Consider the following 16,080-nt stretch of genomic DNA (forward strand, 5'->3'; position numbering starts at 1 on the left):
TTTTAGAAATAACATCGAGCTGATGAAGTGTGAAAAGAAGAATAATTCCAAGCAGTGGTGGGAGTTGGTCAGTGAGGTGGGAGGAGTGGATAGGTGGGAGAGAAAGCGGACAGGTCGTGGAGGCGGGGATGAGTGGAGGAACTAGTCTTGGGATGAGGCTGGCAGGTGGGGAGATTTTGAGGGTGGCAAAGTCCATATTGAGGCCATTGAGTTGGAAGCTCCCGAGGCGGAATATGAGGTGCTGCTCCTCTAGTTTCTGGGTGGTGTGATTGTGACACTGGAAGAGGCCCAGGATGGACATGTCGTCCAGGGAATGGGAGGGGGAGTTGAAGTGATGCAATGATTTGGATATGAAAATAGGTGTGGTTAGTAAGTTGCCCAATGATTGAAGGTGTAGTAGCCAGCCAAGGAGGTCACCTCAGAATGCAATGGGACATTGACAAGGGCCAATAAACTGAGGAGTGGCAGATGGAGTTGAAGTTAGACAAATGTGAGGTGCTACATTTTGGAAAGGCAAATCAGGGCAGCACGTATACACTGAAGGTTGTGGGGAGTGTTGCTTAATAAAGAGACGCTGGAGTGCAGTTTCGTAGTTCCATCAAAGTACAGCCACCGGTAAAAAGGATATTGAGGAGACATTTGGTGTGCTCGCCTTTATCGGTCAGTGCATTTAGAATAGGAGTTAGGAGATCACTTAGCAGCCATATAGGATGTTGGTTCGGCTGCTTTTGGAATACTGCAATCGCTTTTGGTCTCCTTGCGAGAGGAAGGATGTTGGCGCAACATTGAGGGCCGAAGGGCCTGTTCTGCGCTGGATTGTTGTATGTTGTAAACTTGAAAGGGTTCAGAGAACATCTACAAGGATGTTACCAGCATCGGAGGTTGAAGGTATACCGTGGGCTTGAACAGGCAGCGATTACTTGGAACTTTGGAGTTCAGGGCTGACCATATAGAAGTTTGTACAATTACGAGGGACGTGGATAGAGCGAACAGCCAAGATCTTTTCCCCGGGTTGCTGGAATCCAAAACTGGAGAGAATAGGTTGAAAATGAGAGAGGGAAGATTTAAAATGGACCGGATTTTTTTCATAGTGGTGCATGTATGGAATGAGCTGCCAGAGGAAGTGGTGGAGGCTTGTACGTTTAAAAGGCATGTGGATGGGTATATGAATAGGATGGGTTGAGAGGAATATGGGCCAAATGCTGGCAAATGGGACTAAATTAATTTAGGATATCCGGTCAACATAGACAAATTGGGCCAAAGGATCTGTTTCCCTACTGTACATCTCTCTGACTCTAAGTGTCTTTTTTCTGAACCACGTGGCCCATAATTAGAAAAACTTGAATCAGGATTTGGGAATGTGACAATTCTAATTGGATCTGTTTGATGAAATTAACTCTGTAGGTAATGGTGGTTGAATTATGATTTATAAAATTTGAGTTTATTGCAGCATCTTATAGATTAGAGGAGACACAGGTAATCAAAATTGAAAATCAAAACTTGGTAAAATTTTGCATTGGAAATACATGACCAGCCATTGGAGGAGATTCATGACCATTGCATTCAAGTGACAACAACAAATGCGATTCAGTGACTCAGTGAAATGGGATGCAGTGACTGAGATAAATGGGATGCAGTGACTGAGGTAAATGGGATGCAGTGGCTGAGGGTAATGGGATGCAGTGACAGATGGAAATTGAATGCAGTGAGAGAGTGAAATTGGATGCAATGACGGTGGGAAATGGGATGTAGTGACTGAGAGAAATGGGATACAGTGACTGAGATAAATGGGATGCAGTGACTGAGTGAAATGGGACGCAGTGACTGAGGGAAATGGGATGCAGTGACTGAGGAAATGGGATGCAGTGACTGAGGAAATGGGATGCAGTACCAGACGGAACTTGAATGCAGCATCAGATGAGAAACGGGATACAGTGACTGTGTGAAATGGGATGCAGTGACTGGGTGAAATAGGATGCAGTGATTGAGTGAAGTGAGATGCAGTGACTGATGGAAAGGAGATGCAGTGACTGAGTGAAATGTGATGCAGTGACTGAGTGAAATGTGATGCAGTGGCAGAGTGAAATGTGATGCCGTGACTGCGTGAAGTGTGATGCAGTGACTGCGTGAAATGTGATGCAGTGACTGCCTGAAATGTGATGCAGTGACTGCCTGAAATGGGATGCAGTGTCTGCGTGAAATGGGATGCAGTGTCTGCGTGAAATGGGATGCAGTGTCTGCGTGAAATGGGATGCAGTGACTGAGGCAAATGGGATGCAGTGACTGAGTGAAATAGGATGCCCCAACTGAGTGAAATAGGATGCCCTGACTGAGTGAAATGCGATGCAGTGACTGACGGAAATTGAATGCACTGACGGATGGAAATTGAATGCAGTGAGAGAGTGAAATTGGCTGCAACGACTGTGGGAAATGGGTTGTAGTGACTGAGTGAATTGGGATGCAGTGACTGGGTGAAATGGGATACCGTGACTGAGTGAAATGGGATGCAGTGACTGCGTGAAATGGGATGCAGTGACTGCGAGAAATGGGATGCGTTGACTGATGGAAAGGAGATGCCGTCACTGTGGGAAATGGCATGCAGTGACAGAGTGAAATGGGGAGCTGTGAATGAGTGAAATGGGAAGCTGTGAATGAGTGAAATGGGCTGCAGTGACTGAGTGACATGGGGTGCAGTGACTCTGTGAAATGGGATGCAGTGACTGAGGGAAAGGAGATGCAGTGACTGAGGGGAATGGGATGCAGCGACTGAGTGAAATGGGATACAGTGACTGAGTGAACGGGGATGCAGTGACTTCGTGCCCTGGGATGCAGAGACTGAGTGAAATGGGATGCAGTGACTGTTAAATGGGCTGCAGGGACTGTGGGAAATGGGATGCAGTGACTGAGGGGAATGGGATGCAGTGACTGAGGGGAATGGGATGCACTGACTGAGTGAACTGGGATGCACTGACTGAGGGAAATGGGATGCAGTGACTGTGGGTAATGTGATGCAGTGTCTGAGGGTAATGGGATGCAGTGACTGAGGGGAATGGGATGCAGTGACTGAGTGAACTGGAATGCAGTGACTGATTGAACTGGGGTGCAGTGACTAAATTAAATGGGATGCAGTCACTGTGGGAAATGGCATGCTGTGACTGAGGTGAATGTGATGCAGTGACTGAGGGAAATGGGATGCAGTGTCTGAGTTAAATGGAATGCAGTGACTGATGGAAATGGGATGCAGTGACTGAGTGAATTGGGATGCAGTGACTGACTGAAATGGGATGCACTGACTGAGGGAATTGGGGTGCAGTGACTGAGGGAATTGGGGTGCAGTGACTGAGGGAATTGGGGTGCAGTGACTGAGGGAATTGGGGTGCAGTGACTAAGGGAAATGGGATGCAGTTACTGAGGGAAATAGGATGCAGTGACTTTTGGAAATGGGATGCAGTGAGTGATGGAAATGGGAGGCAGTGATTGAATGAAATGGGTGCAAGTGACCGTGGAGATGGGATGCAGTGACTTGGGGAAAGGAGATGCAGTGACTGTGGAAACGGGATGCTGTGACTGAGGGTAACGGGTTGAGGCGGCTAAGTGAAATGGGACGCCGTGTCTCTGTGAAATGTGATGCGGAGACTGTGGGGAAATGGATGCGGTGACTGAATGAAATGGGATGCAGTGACTGAGTGAAATGTGATGCGTTGACTGATGGAAAGGAGATGCCGTCACTGTGGAAAATGGCATGCAGTGACTGAGTGAAATGGGAAGCTGTGAATGAGTGAAATGGGAAGCTGTGAATGAGTGAAATGGGCTGCAGTGACTGAGTGAAATGGGGTGCAGTGACTGATGGAAAGATGATGCAGTGAATGATGGAAATGGGATGCCATGACTGGTGGAAATGGGATGCCGTGACTGATGGAAGTGGGATTCCGTGACTGATGGAAGTGGGATGCCGTGACTGATGGAAATGGGATGCCGTGACTGATGGAAATGGGATGCCGTGACTGAGTGAAATGGGATGCAGTGACTGAGTGAAATGGGATGCAGTGACAGATGGAAATTGAATGCAGTGAGAGAGTGAAATTGGATGCAATGACTGTGGGAAATGGGATGCAGTGACTGCGTGAAATGGGATGCAGTGACTGCGTGAAATGGGATGCAGTGACTGACGGAAATGGGATGCAGTGACTGTGGGAAATGGGATGCAGTCACTGTGGGAAACGAGATGAAGTGACTGTGTGAAATGTGATGCAGTGACTAAGTGAAATGGGATGCAGTGACTGAGTGAAATGGGATGCAGTGACTGAGAGAAATGGGATGCAGTGACTGAGAGAAATGGGATGCAGTGACTGAGTGAAATGGGATGCAGTGAATGAGTGAAGTGAGTTCCAGTGACTGATGGAAATTGAATGCAGTGTCTGATGCAAATGGGATGCAGTGACTGAGTGAAATGGGATGCAGTGACTGAGTGAAATGAGCTGCAATGACTGTGTGAAGTGGGATGCAGTGACTGAGAGAAATGGGATGCAGTAACTGAGTGAACTGGGATGTAGTGACTGAGTGAACGGGGATGCAGTGACTGAGTGTCCTGGGATGCAGTGACTGAGTGAAATGGGATGCAGTGACCGTTAAATGGGCTGCAGGGACTGTTGGAAATGGGATGCACTGACTGAGGGGAATGGGATGCAGTGACTGAGGGGAATGGGATGCAGCGACTGAGTGAACTGTGATGCAGCGACTGAGTGAACTGGGATGCAGTGAATGATTGAACTGGGATGCAGTGCCTAAATGAAATGGGATGCAGTCACTGTGGGAAATGGCATGCTGTGACTGAGGTTAATGCGATGCAGTGACTGAGGGGAATGTGATGCAGTGACTGACGGAAATGGGATGCAGTGACTGAGTGAACTGGAATGCAGTGAATGATTGAACTGGGATGCAGTGCCTAAATGAAATGGGATGCAGTCACTGTGGGAAATGGCATGCTGTGACTGAGGTTAATGCGATGCAGTGACTGAGGGGAATGTGATGCAGTGACTGACGGAAATGGGATGCAGTGACTGAGTGAACTGGAATGCAGTGAATGATTGAACTGGGATGCAGTGCCTAAATGAAATGGGATGCAGTCACTGTGGGAAATGGCATGCTGTGACTGTGGTTAATGCGATGCAGTGACTGAGGGGAATGTGATGCAGTGACTGAGGGAAATGGGATGCAGTGTCTGAGTGAAATGGGATGCAGTGTCTGAGTGAAATGGGATGCAGTGACTGAGTGAAATGGGATGCAGTGACTGAGTGAAATGGGATGCAGTGACTGTTGGAAATCGGATGCAGTGACTGATGGAAATCGGATGCAGTGACTGATGGAAATGGGATGCCATGACTGATGGAAATGGGATGCAGTGACTGAGTGAAATGGGATGCAGTGACTGTGTGGCATTGGGTGTGGTGATTGATGGAAATACATTCACTGTCTCAGTTGAATAGGATTCACTGTCTGCGTTAAATGGGATGCCGTGACTGAGTGAAATGGGATGCCATGACTGAGGGAAATGGGATGCCGTGACTGAGGGAAATGGGATGCCGTGACTGAGTGAAATGGGATGCAGTGACAGATGGAAATTGAATGCAGTGAGAGAGTGAAATTGGATGCAATGACTGTTTGGAAATGGGATGTAGTGACTGAGAGAAATGGGATGCAGTGACTGAGGGAAATGGGATGCAGTGACTGAGGGAAATGGGATGCAGTGACTGAGGGAAATGGGATGCAGTGACTGAGGAAATGGGATGCAGTACCTGACAGAACTTGAATGCAGCATCAGATGAGAAACAGGATGCAGTGACTCTGTGAAATGGGATGCAGTGACTGCGTGAAATGGGATGCAGTGAATGAGTGAAGTGAGATGCAGTGACTGATGGAAAGGAGATGCAGTGACTGAGTGAAATGTGATGCAGTGACTGCGTGAAATGTGATGCAGTGACTGCGTGAAATGTGATGCAGTGACTGCCTGAAATGTGATGCAGTGAGTGCGTGAAATGGGATGCAGTGACTTAGGGAAATGGGACACCGTGACTGAGTGAAATGGGATGCAGTAACAGAGTGGAATGCATTGCAGTGACTGATGGAAATTGAATGCAGTGACTGATGGAAATTGAATGCAGTGACTGCGTGAAATGGGATGCAGTGACTGCGTGAAATGGGATGCAGTGACTGCGTGAAATGGGATGCAGTGACTGCGGGAAATGGGATGCAGTGACTGTGGGAAATGGGATGCAGTGACTGTGGGAAACCAGATTAAGTGACTGTGTGAAATGTGATGCTGTGACTGTGTGAAATGTGATGCAGTGACTGTGTGAAATGGGATGCAGTGACTGCGTGAAATGTGTTGCAGTGACTGCGTGAAATGTGTTGCAGTGACTGCCTGAAAGGTGATGCAGTGAGTGCGTGAAATGGGATGCAGTGTCTGCGTGAAATGGGATGCAGTGACTTAGGGAAATGGGACACCATGACTGCGTGAAATGGGATGCAGTGACTGCGTGAAATGGGATGCAGTGACTGTGGGAAATGGGATGCAGTGACTGTGGGAAATTGGATGCAGTGACTGAGTGAAATGGGATGCAGTGACTGTGGGAAATGGGATGCAGTGAATGAGTGAAGTGAGATGCAGTGACTGATGGAAATTGAATGCAGTGTGTGATGCAAATGGGATGCAGTGACTGAGTGAAATGGGATGCAGTGACTGAGTGAAATGAGCTGCAATGACTGTGTGAAGTGGGATGCAGTGACTGTGGGAAATGGGATGCAGTGAGTGATGGAAATGGGAGGCAGTGATTGAATGAAATGGGTGCAAGTGACCGTGGAGATGAGATGCAGTGACTTGGGGAGAGGAGATGCAGTGACTGTGGAAACGGGATGCTGTGACTGAGGGTAACGGGTTGCAGTGGCGAAGTGAAATGGGACGCCGTGTCTCTGTGAAATGTGATGCGGAGACTGTGGGGAAATGGATGCAATGACTGAATGAAATGGGATGCAGTGACTGAGTGAAATGTGATGCGTTGACTGATGGAAAGGAGATGCCGACACTGTTGGAAATGGCATGCTGTGAATGAGTGAAATGGGAAGCTGTGAATGAGTGAAATGGGCTGCAGTGACTGATTGAAATGGGGTGCTGTGACTCTGTGAAATGGGATGCAGTGACTGAGGGAAAGGAGATGCAGCGACTGAGTGAACTGGGACGCAGTGACTGAGTGAAATGGGATGCAGTAACTGAGTGAACTGGGATGTAGTGACTGAATGAACGGGGATGCAGTGACTGAGTGTCCTGGGATGCAGTGACTGAGTGAAATGGGATGCAGTGACCATTAAATGGGCTGCAGGGACTGTTGGAAATGGGATGCACTGACTGAGGGGAATGGGATGCAGTGACTGAGGGGAATGGGATGCAGCGACTGAGTGAACTGTGATGCAGCGACTGAGTGAACTGGGATGCAGTGAATGATTGAACTGGGATGCAGTGCCTAAATGAAATGGGATGCAGTCACTGTGGGAAATGGCATGCTGTGACTGAGGTTAATGCGATGCAGTGACTGAGGGGAATGTGATGCAGTGACTGACGGAAATGGGATGCAGTGACTGAGTGAACTGGAATGCAGTGAATGATTGAACTGGGATGCAGTGCCTAAATGAAATGGGATGCAGTCACTGTGGGAAATGGCATGCTGTGACTGAGGTTAATGCGATGCAGTGACTGAGGGGAATGTGATGCAGTGACTGACGGAAATGGGATGCAGTGACTGAGTGAACTGGAATGCAGTGAATGATTGAACTGGGATGCAGTGCCTAAATGAAATGGGATGCAGTCACTGTGGGAAATGGCATGCTGTGACTGTGGTTAATGCGATGCAGTGACTGAGGGGAATGTGATGCAGTGACTGAGGGAAATGGGATGCAGTGTCTGAGTGAAATGGGATGCAGTGTCTGAGTGAAATGGGATGCAGTGACTGAGTGAAATGGGATGCAGTGACTGAGTGAAATGGGATGCAGTGACTGTTGGAAATGGGATGCAGTGACTGATGGAAATCGGATGCAGTGACTGATGGAAATGGGATGCCATGACTGATGGAAATGGGATGCCGTGACTGATGGAGATGGGATGCAGTGACTGAGTGAAATGGGATGCAGTGACTGTGTGGCATTGGGTGTGGTGATTGATGGAAATACATTCACTGTCTCAGTTGAATAGGATTCACTGTCTGCGTTAAATGGGATGCCGTGACTGAGTGAAATGGGATGCCGTGACTGAGGGAAATGGGATGCCGTGACTGAGGGAAATGGGATGCCGTGACTGAGTGAAATGGGATGCAGTGACAGATGGAAATTGAATGCAGTGAGAGAGTGAAATTGGATGCAATGACTGTTTGGAAATGGGATGTAGTGACTGAGAGAAATGGGATGCAGTGACTGAGGGAAATGGGATGCAGTGACTGAGGGAAATGGGATGCAGTGACTGAGGAAATGGGATGCAGTACCTGACAGAACTTGAATGCAGCATCAGATGAGAAACAGGATGCAGTGACTCTGTGAAATGGGATGCAGTGACTGCGTGAAATGGGATGCAGTGAAGGAGTGAAGTGAGATGCAGTGACTGATGGAAAGGAGATGCAGTGACTGAGTGAAATGTGATGCAGTGACTGCGTGAAATGTGATGCAGTGACTGCGTGAAATGTGATGCAGTGACTGCCTGAAATGTGATGCAGTGAGTGCGTGAAATGGGATGCAGTGACTTAGGGAAATGGGACACCGTGACTGAGTGAAATGGGATGCAGTAACAGAGTGGAATGCATTGCAGTGACTGATGGAAATTGAATGCAGTGACTGATGGAAATTGAATGCAGTGACTGCGTGAAATGGGATGCAGTGACTGCGTGAAATGGGATGCAGTGACTGCGTGAAATGGGATGCAGTGACTGCGGGAAATGGGATGCAGTGACTGTGGGAAATGGGATGCAGTGACTGTGGGAAACCAGATGAAGTGACTGTGTGAAATGTGATGCTGTGACTGTGTGAAATGTGATGCTGTGACTGTGTGAAATGGGATGCAATGACTGTGTGAAATGGGATGCAGTGACTGTGGGAAATGGGATGCAGTGAATGAGTGAAATGAGATGCAGTGACTAATTGAAATTGAATGCAGTGTGTGATGCAAATGGGATGCAGTGACTGAGTGAAATGGGATGCAGTGACTGAGTGAAATGGGATGCAGTGACTGTGTGAAGTGGGATGCAGTGACTGTGGGAAATGGGATGCAGTGAATGAGTGAAGTGAGACGCAGTGACTGATGGAAAGGAGATGCAGTGACTGAGTGAAATGTGATGCAGTGACTGAGTGAAATGTGATGCGTTGACTGATGGAAAGGAGATGCCGACACTGTTGGAAATGGCATGCTGTGAATGAGTGAAATGGGAAGCTGTGAATGAGTGAAATGGGCTGCAGTGACTGATTGAAATGGGGTGCTGTGACTCTGTGAAATGGGATGCAGTGACTGAGGGAAAGGAGATGCAGCGACTGAGTGAACTGGGACGCAGTGACTGAGTGAAATGGGATGCAGTAACTGAGTGAACTGGGATGTAGTGACTGAATGAACGGGGATGCAGTGACTGAGTGTCCTGGGATGCAGTGACTGAGTGAAATGGGATGCAGTGACCATTAAATGGGCTGCAGGGACTGTTGGAAATGGGATGCACTGACTGAGGGGAATGGGATGCAGTGACTGAGGGGAATGGGATGCAGCGACTGAGTGAACTGTGATGCAGCGACTGAGTGAACTGGGATGCAGTGAATGATTGAACTGGGATGCAGTGCCTAAATGAAATGGGATGCAGTCACTGTGGGAAATGGCATGCTGTGACTGAGGTTAATGCGATGCAGTGACTGAGGGGAATGTGATGCAGTGACTGACGGAAATGGGATGCAGTGACTGAGTGAACTGGAATGCAGTGAATGATTGAACTGGGATGCAGTGCCTAAATGAAATGGGATGCAGTCACTGTGGGAAATGGCATGCTGTGACTGAGGTTAATGCGATGCAGTGACTGAGGGGAATGTGATGCAGTGACTGACGGAAATGGGATGCAGTGACTGAGTGAACTGGAATGCAGTGAATGATTGAACTGGGATGCAGTGCCTAAATGAAATGGGATGCAGTCACTGTGGGAAATGGCATGCTGTGACTGTGGTTAATGCGATGCAGTGACTGAGGGGAATGTGATGCAGTGACTGAGGGAAATGGGATGCAGTGTCTGAGTGAAATGGGATGCAGTGTCTGAGTGAAATGGGATGCAGTGACTGAGTGAAATGGGATGCAGTGACTGAGTGAAATGGGATGCAGTGACTGTTGGAAATCGGATGCAGTGACTGATGGAAATCGGATGCAGTGACTGATGGAAATGGGATGCCATGACTGATGGAAATGGGATGCCGTGACTGATGGAGATGGGATGCAGTGACTGAGTGAAATGGGATGCAGTGACTGTGTGGCATTGGGTGTGGTGATTGATGGAAATACATTCACTGTCTCAGTTGAATAGGATTCACTGTCTGCGTTAAATGGGATGCCGTGACTGAGTGAAATGGGATGCCATGACTGAGGGAAATGGGATGCCGTGACTGAGGGAAATGGGATGCCGTGACTGAGTGAAATGGGATGCAGTGACAGATGGAAATTGAATGCAGTGAGAGAGTGAAATTGGATGCAATGACTGTTTGGAAATGGGATGTAGTGACTGAGAGAAATGGGATGCAGTGACTGAGGGAAATGGGATGCAGTGACTGAGGGAAATGGGATGCAGTGACTGAGGAAATGGGATGCAGTACCTGACAGAACTTGAATGCAGCATCAGATGAGAAACAGGATGCAGTGACTCTGTGAAATGGGATGCAGTGACTGCGTGAAATGGGATGCAGTGAAGGAGTGAAGTGAGATGCAGTGACTGATGGAAAGGAGATGCAGTGACTGAGTGAAATGTGATGCAGTGACTGCGTGAAATGTGATGCAGTGACTGCGTGAAATGTGATGCAGTGACTGCCTGAAATGTGATGCAGTGAGTGCGTGAAATGGGATGCAGTGACTTAGGGAAATGGGACACCGTGACTGAGTGAAATGGGATGCAGTAACAGAGTGGAATGCATTGCAGTGACTGATGGAAATTGAATGCAGTGACTGATGGAAATTGAATGCAGTGACTGCGTGAAATGGGATGCAGTGACTGCGTGAAATGGGATGCAGTGACTGCGTGAAATGGGATGCAGTGACTGCGGGAAATGGGATGCAGTGACTGCGGGAAATGGGATGCAGTGACTGTGGGAAACCAGATGAAGTGACTGTGCGAAATGTGATGCTGTGACTGTGTGAAATGTGATGCTGTGACTGTGTGAAATGGGATGCAATGACTGTGTGAAATGGGATGCAGTGACTGTGGGAAATGGGATGCAGTGAATGAGTGAAATGAGATGCAGTGACTAATTGAAATTGAATGCAGTGTGTGATGCAAATGGGATGCAGTGACTGAGTGAAATGGGATGCAGTGACTGAGTGAAATGGGATGCAGTGACTGTGTGAAGTGGGATGCAGTGACTGTGGGAAATGGGATGCAGTGAATGAGTGAAGTGAGACGCAGTGACTGATGGAAAGGAGATGCAGTGACTGAGTGAAATGTGATGCAGTGACTGAGTGAAATGTGATGCGTTGACTGATGGAAAGGAGATGCCGACACTGTTGGAAATGGCATGCTGTGAATGAGTGAAATGGGAAGCTGTGAATGAGTGAAATGGGCTGCAGTGACTGATTGAAATGGGGTGCTGTGACTCTGTGAAATGGGATGCAGTGACTGAGGGAAAGGAGATGCAGCGACTGAGTGAACTGGGACGCAGTGACTGAGTGAAATGGGATGCAGTAACTGAGTGAACTGGGATGTAGTGACTGAATGAACGGGGATGCAGTGACTGAGTGTCCTGGGATGCAGTGACTGAGTGAAATGGGATGCAGTGACCATTAAATGGGCTGCAGGGACTGTTGGAAATGGGATGCACTGACTGAGGGGAATGGGATGCAGTGACTGAGGGGAATGGGATGCAGCGACTGAGTGAACTGTGATGCAGCGACTGAGTGAACTGGGATGCAGTGAATGATTGAACTGGGATGCAGTGCCTAAATGAAATGGGATGCAGTCACTGTGGGAAATGGCATGCTGTGACTGAGGTTAATGCGATGCAGTGACTGAGGGGAATGTGATGCAGTGACTGACGGAAATGGGATGCAGTGACTGAGTGAACTGGAATGCAGTGAATGATTGAACTGGGATGCAGTGCCTAAATGAAATGGGATGCAGTCACTGTGGGAAATGGCATGCTGTGACTGAGGTTAATGCGATGCAGTGACTGAGGGGAATGTGATGCAGTGACTGACGGAAATGGGATGCAGTGACTGAGTGAACTGGAATGCAGTGAATGATTGAACTGGGATGCAGTGCCTAAATGAAATGGGATGCAGTCACTGTGGGAAATGGCATGCTGTGACTGTGGTTAATGCGATGCAGTGACTGAGGGGAATGTGATGCAGTGACTGAGGGAAATGGGATGCAGTGTCTGAGTGAAATGGGATGCAGTGTCTGAGTGAAATGGGATGCAGTGACTGAGTGAAATGGGATGCAGTGACTGTTGGAAATGGGATGCAGTGACTGTTGGAAATCGGATGCAGTGACTGATGGAAATCGGATGCAGTGACTGATGGAAATGGGATGCCATGACTGATGGAAATAGGATGCCGTGACTGATGGAGATGGGATGCAGTGACTGAGTGAAATGGGATGCAGTGACTGTGTGGCATTGGGTGTGGTGATTGATGGAAATACATTCACTGTCTCAGTTGAATAGGATTCACTGTCTGCGTTAAATGGGATGCCGTGACTGAGTGAAATGGGATGCCATGACTGAGGGAAATGGGATGCCGTGACTGAGGGAAATGGGATGCCGTGACTGAGTGAAATGGGATGCAGTGACAGATGGAAATTGAATGCAGTGAGAGAGTGAAATTGGATGCAATGACTGTTTGGAAATGGGATGTAGTGACTGAGAGAAATGGGATGCAGTGACTGAGGGAAATGGGATGCAGTGACTGAGGGAAATGGGATGCAGTGACTGAGGAAATGGGATGCAGTACCTGACAGAACTTGAATGCAGCATCAGATGAGAAACAGGATGCAGTGACTCTGTGAAATGGGATGCAGTGACTGCGTGAAATGGGATGCAGTGAAGGAGTGAAGTGAGATGCAGTGACTGATGGAAAGGAGATGCAGTGACTGAGTGAAATGTGATGCAGTGACTGCGTGAAATGTGATGCAGTGACTGCGTGAAATGTGATGCAGTGACTGCCTGAAATGTGATGCAGTGAGTGCGTGAAATGGGATGCAGTGACTTAGGGAAATGGGACACCGTGACTGAGTGAAATGGGATGCAGTAACAGAGTGGAATGCATTGCAGTGACTGATGGAAATTGAATGCAGTGACTGATGGAAATTGAATGCAGTGACTGCGTGAAATGGGATGCAGTGACTGCGTGAAATGGGATGCAGTGACTGCGTGAAATGGGATGCAGTGACTGCGGGAAATGGGATGCAGTGACTGTGGGAAATGGGATGCAGTGACTGTGGGAAACCAGATGAAGTGACTGTGTGAAATGTGATGCTGTGACTGTGTGAAATGTGATGCTGTGACTGTGTGAAATGGGATGCAATGACTGTGTGAAATGGGATGCAGTGACTGTGGGAAATGGGATGCAGTGAATGAGTGAAATGAGATGCAGTGACTAATTGAAATTGAATGCAGTGTGTGATGCAAATGGGATGCAGTGACTGAGTGAAATGGGATGCAGTGACTGAGTGAAATGGGATGCAGTGACTGTGTGAAGTGGGATGCAGTGACTGTGGGAAATGGGATGCAGTGAATGAGTGAAGTGAGACGCAGTGACTGATGGAAAGGAGATGCAGTGACTGAGTGAAATGTGATGCAGTGACTGAGTGAAATGTGATGCGTTGACTGATGGAAAGGAGATGCCGACACTGTTGGAAATGGCATGCTGTGAATGAGTGAAATGGGAAGCTGTGAATGAGTGAAATGGGCTGCAGTGACTGATTGAAATGGGGTGCTGTGACTCTGTGAAATGGGATGCAGTGACTGAGGGAAAGGAGATGCAGCGACTGAGTGAACTGGGACGCAGTGACTGAGTGAAATGGGATGCAGTAACTGAGTGAACTGGGATGTAGTGACTGAATGAACGGGGATGCAGTGACTGAGTGTCCTGGGATGCAGTGACTGAGTGAAATGGGATGCAGTGACCATTAAATGGGCTGCAGGGACTGTTGGAAATGGGATGCACTGACTGAGGGGAATGGGATGCAGTGACTGAGGGGAATGGGATGCAGCGACTGAGTGAACTGTGATGCAGCGACTGAGTGAACTGGGATGCAGTGAATGATTGAACTGGGATGCAGTGCCTAAATGAAATGGGATGCAGTCACTGTGGGAAATGGCATGCTGTGACTGAGGTTAATGCGATGCAGTGACTGAGGGGAATGTGATGCAGTGACTGACGGAAATGGGATGCAGTGACTGAGTGAACTGGAATGCAGTGAATGATTGAACTGGGATGCAGTGCCTAAATGAAATGGGATGCAGTCACTGTGGGAAATGGCATGCTGTGACTGAGGTTAATGCGATGCAGTGACTGAGGGGAATGTGATGCAGTGACTGACGGAAATGGGATGCAGTGACTGAGTGAACTGGAATGCAGTGAATGATTGAACTGGGATGCAGTGCCTAAATGAAGTGGGATGCAGTCACTGTGGGAAATGGCATGCTGTGACTGTGGTGAATGCGATGCAGTGACTGAGGGAAATGGGATGCTGTGACTGTGGTTAATGCGATGCAGTGACTGAGGGGAATGTGATGCAGTGACTGAGGGAAATGGGATGCAGTGTCTGAGTGAAATGGGATGCAGTGACTGAGTGAAATGGGATGCAGTGACTGAGTGAAATGGGATGCAGTGACTGTTGGAAATGGGATGCAGTGACTGATGGAAATCGGATGCAGTGACTGATGGAAATGGGATGCCGTGACTGATGGAAATGGGATGCCGTGACTGATGGAGATGGGATGCAGTGACTGAGTGAAATGGGATGCAGTGACTGTGTGGCATTGGGTGTGGTGATTGATGGAAATACATTCACTGTCTCAGTTGAATAGGATTCACTGTCTGCGTTAAATGGGATGCCGTGACTGAGTGAAATGGGATGCCATGACTGAGGGAAATGGGATGCCGTGACTGAGGGAAATGGGATGCCGTGACTGAGTGAAATGGGATGCAGTGACAGATGGAAATTGAATGCAGTGAGAGAGTGAAATTGGATGCAATGACTGTTTGGAAATGGGATGTAGTGACTGAGAGAAATGGGATGCAGTGACTGAGGGAAATGGGATGCAGTGACTGAGGGAAATGGGATGCAGTGACTGAGGAAATGGGATGCAGTACCTGACAGAACTTGAATGCAGCATCAGATGAGAAACAGGATGCAGTGACTCTGTGAAATGGGATGCAGTGACTGCGTGAAATGGGATGCAGTGAATGAGTGAAGTGAGATGCAGTGACTGATGGAAAGGAGATGCAGTGACTGAGTGAAATGTGATGCAGTGACTGCGTGAAATGTGATGCAGTGACTGCGTGAAATGTGATGCAGTGACTGCCTGAAATGTGATGCAGTGAGTGCGTGAAATGGGATGCAGTGACTTAGGGAAATGGGACACCGTGACTGAGTGAAATGGGATGCAGTAACAGAGTGGAATGCATTGCAGTGACTGATGGAAATTGAATGCAGTGACTGATGGAAATTGAATGCAGTGACTGCGTGAAATGGGATGCAGTGACTGAGTGATATGAGCTGCAGTGACTGTGTGAAGTGGGATGCAGTGACTGAGAGAAATGGGATGCAGTAACTGAGTGAACTGGGATGTAGTGACTGAGTGAACGGG

The sequence above is a fragment of the Stegostoma tigrinum genome, unplaced genomic scaffold, assembly GCF_030684315.1.
Source record: "Stegostoma tigrinum isolate sSteTig4 unplaced genomic scaffold, sSteTig4.hap1 scaffold_84, whole genome shotgun sequence".
NCBI classification, from domain to species: Eukaryota; Metazoa; Chordata; class Chondrichthyes; order Orectolobiformes; family Stegostomatidae; genus Stegostoma; species Stegostoma tigrinum.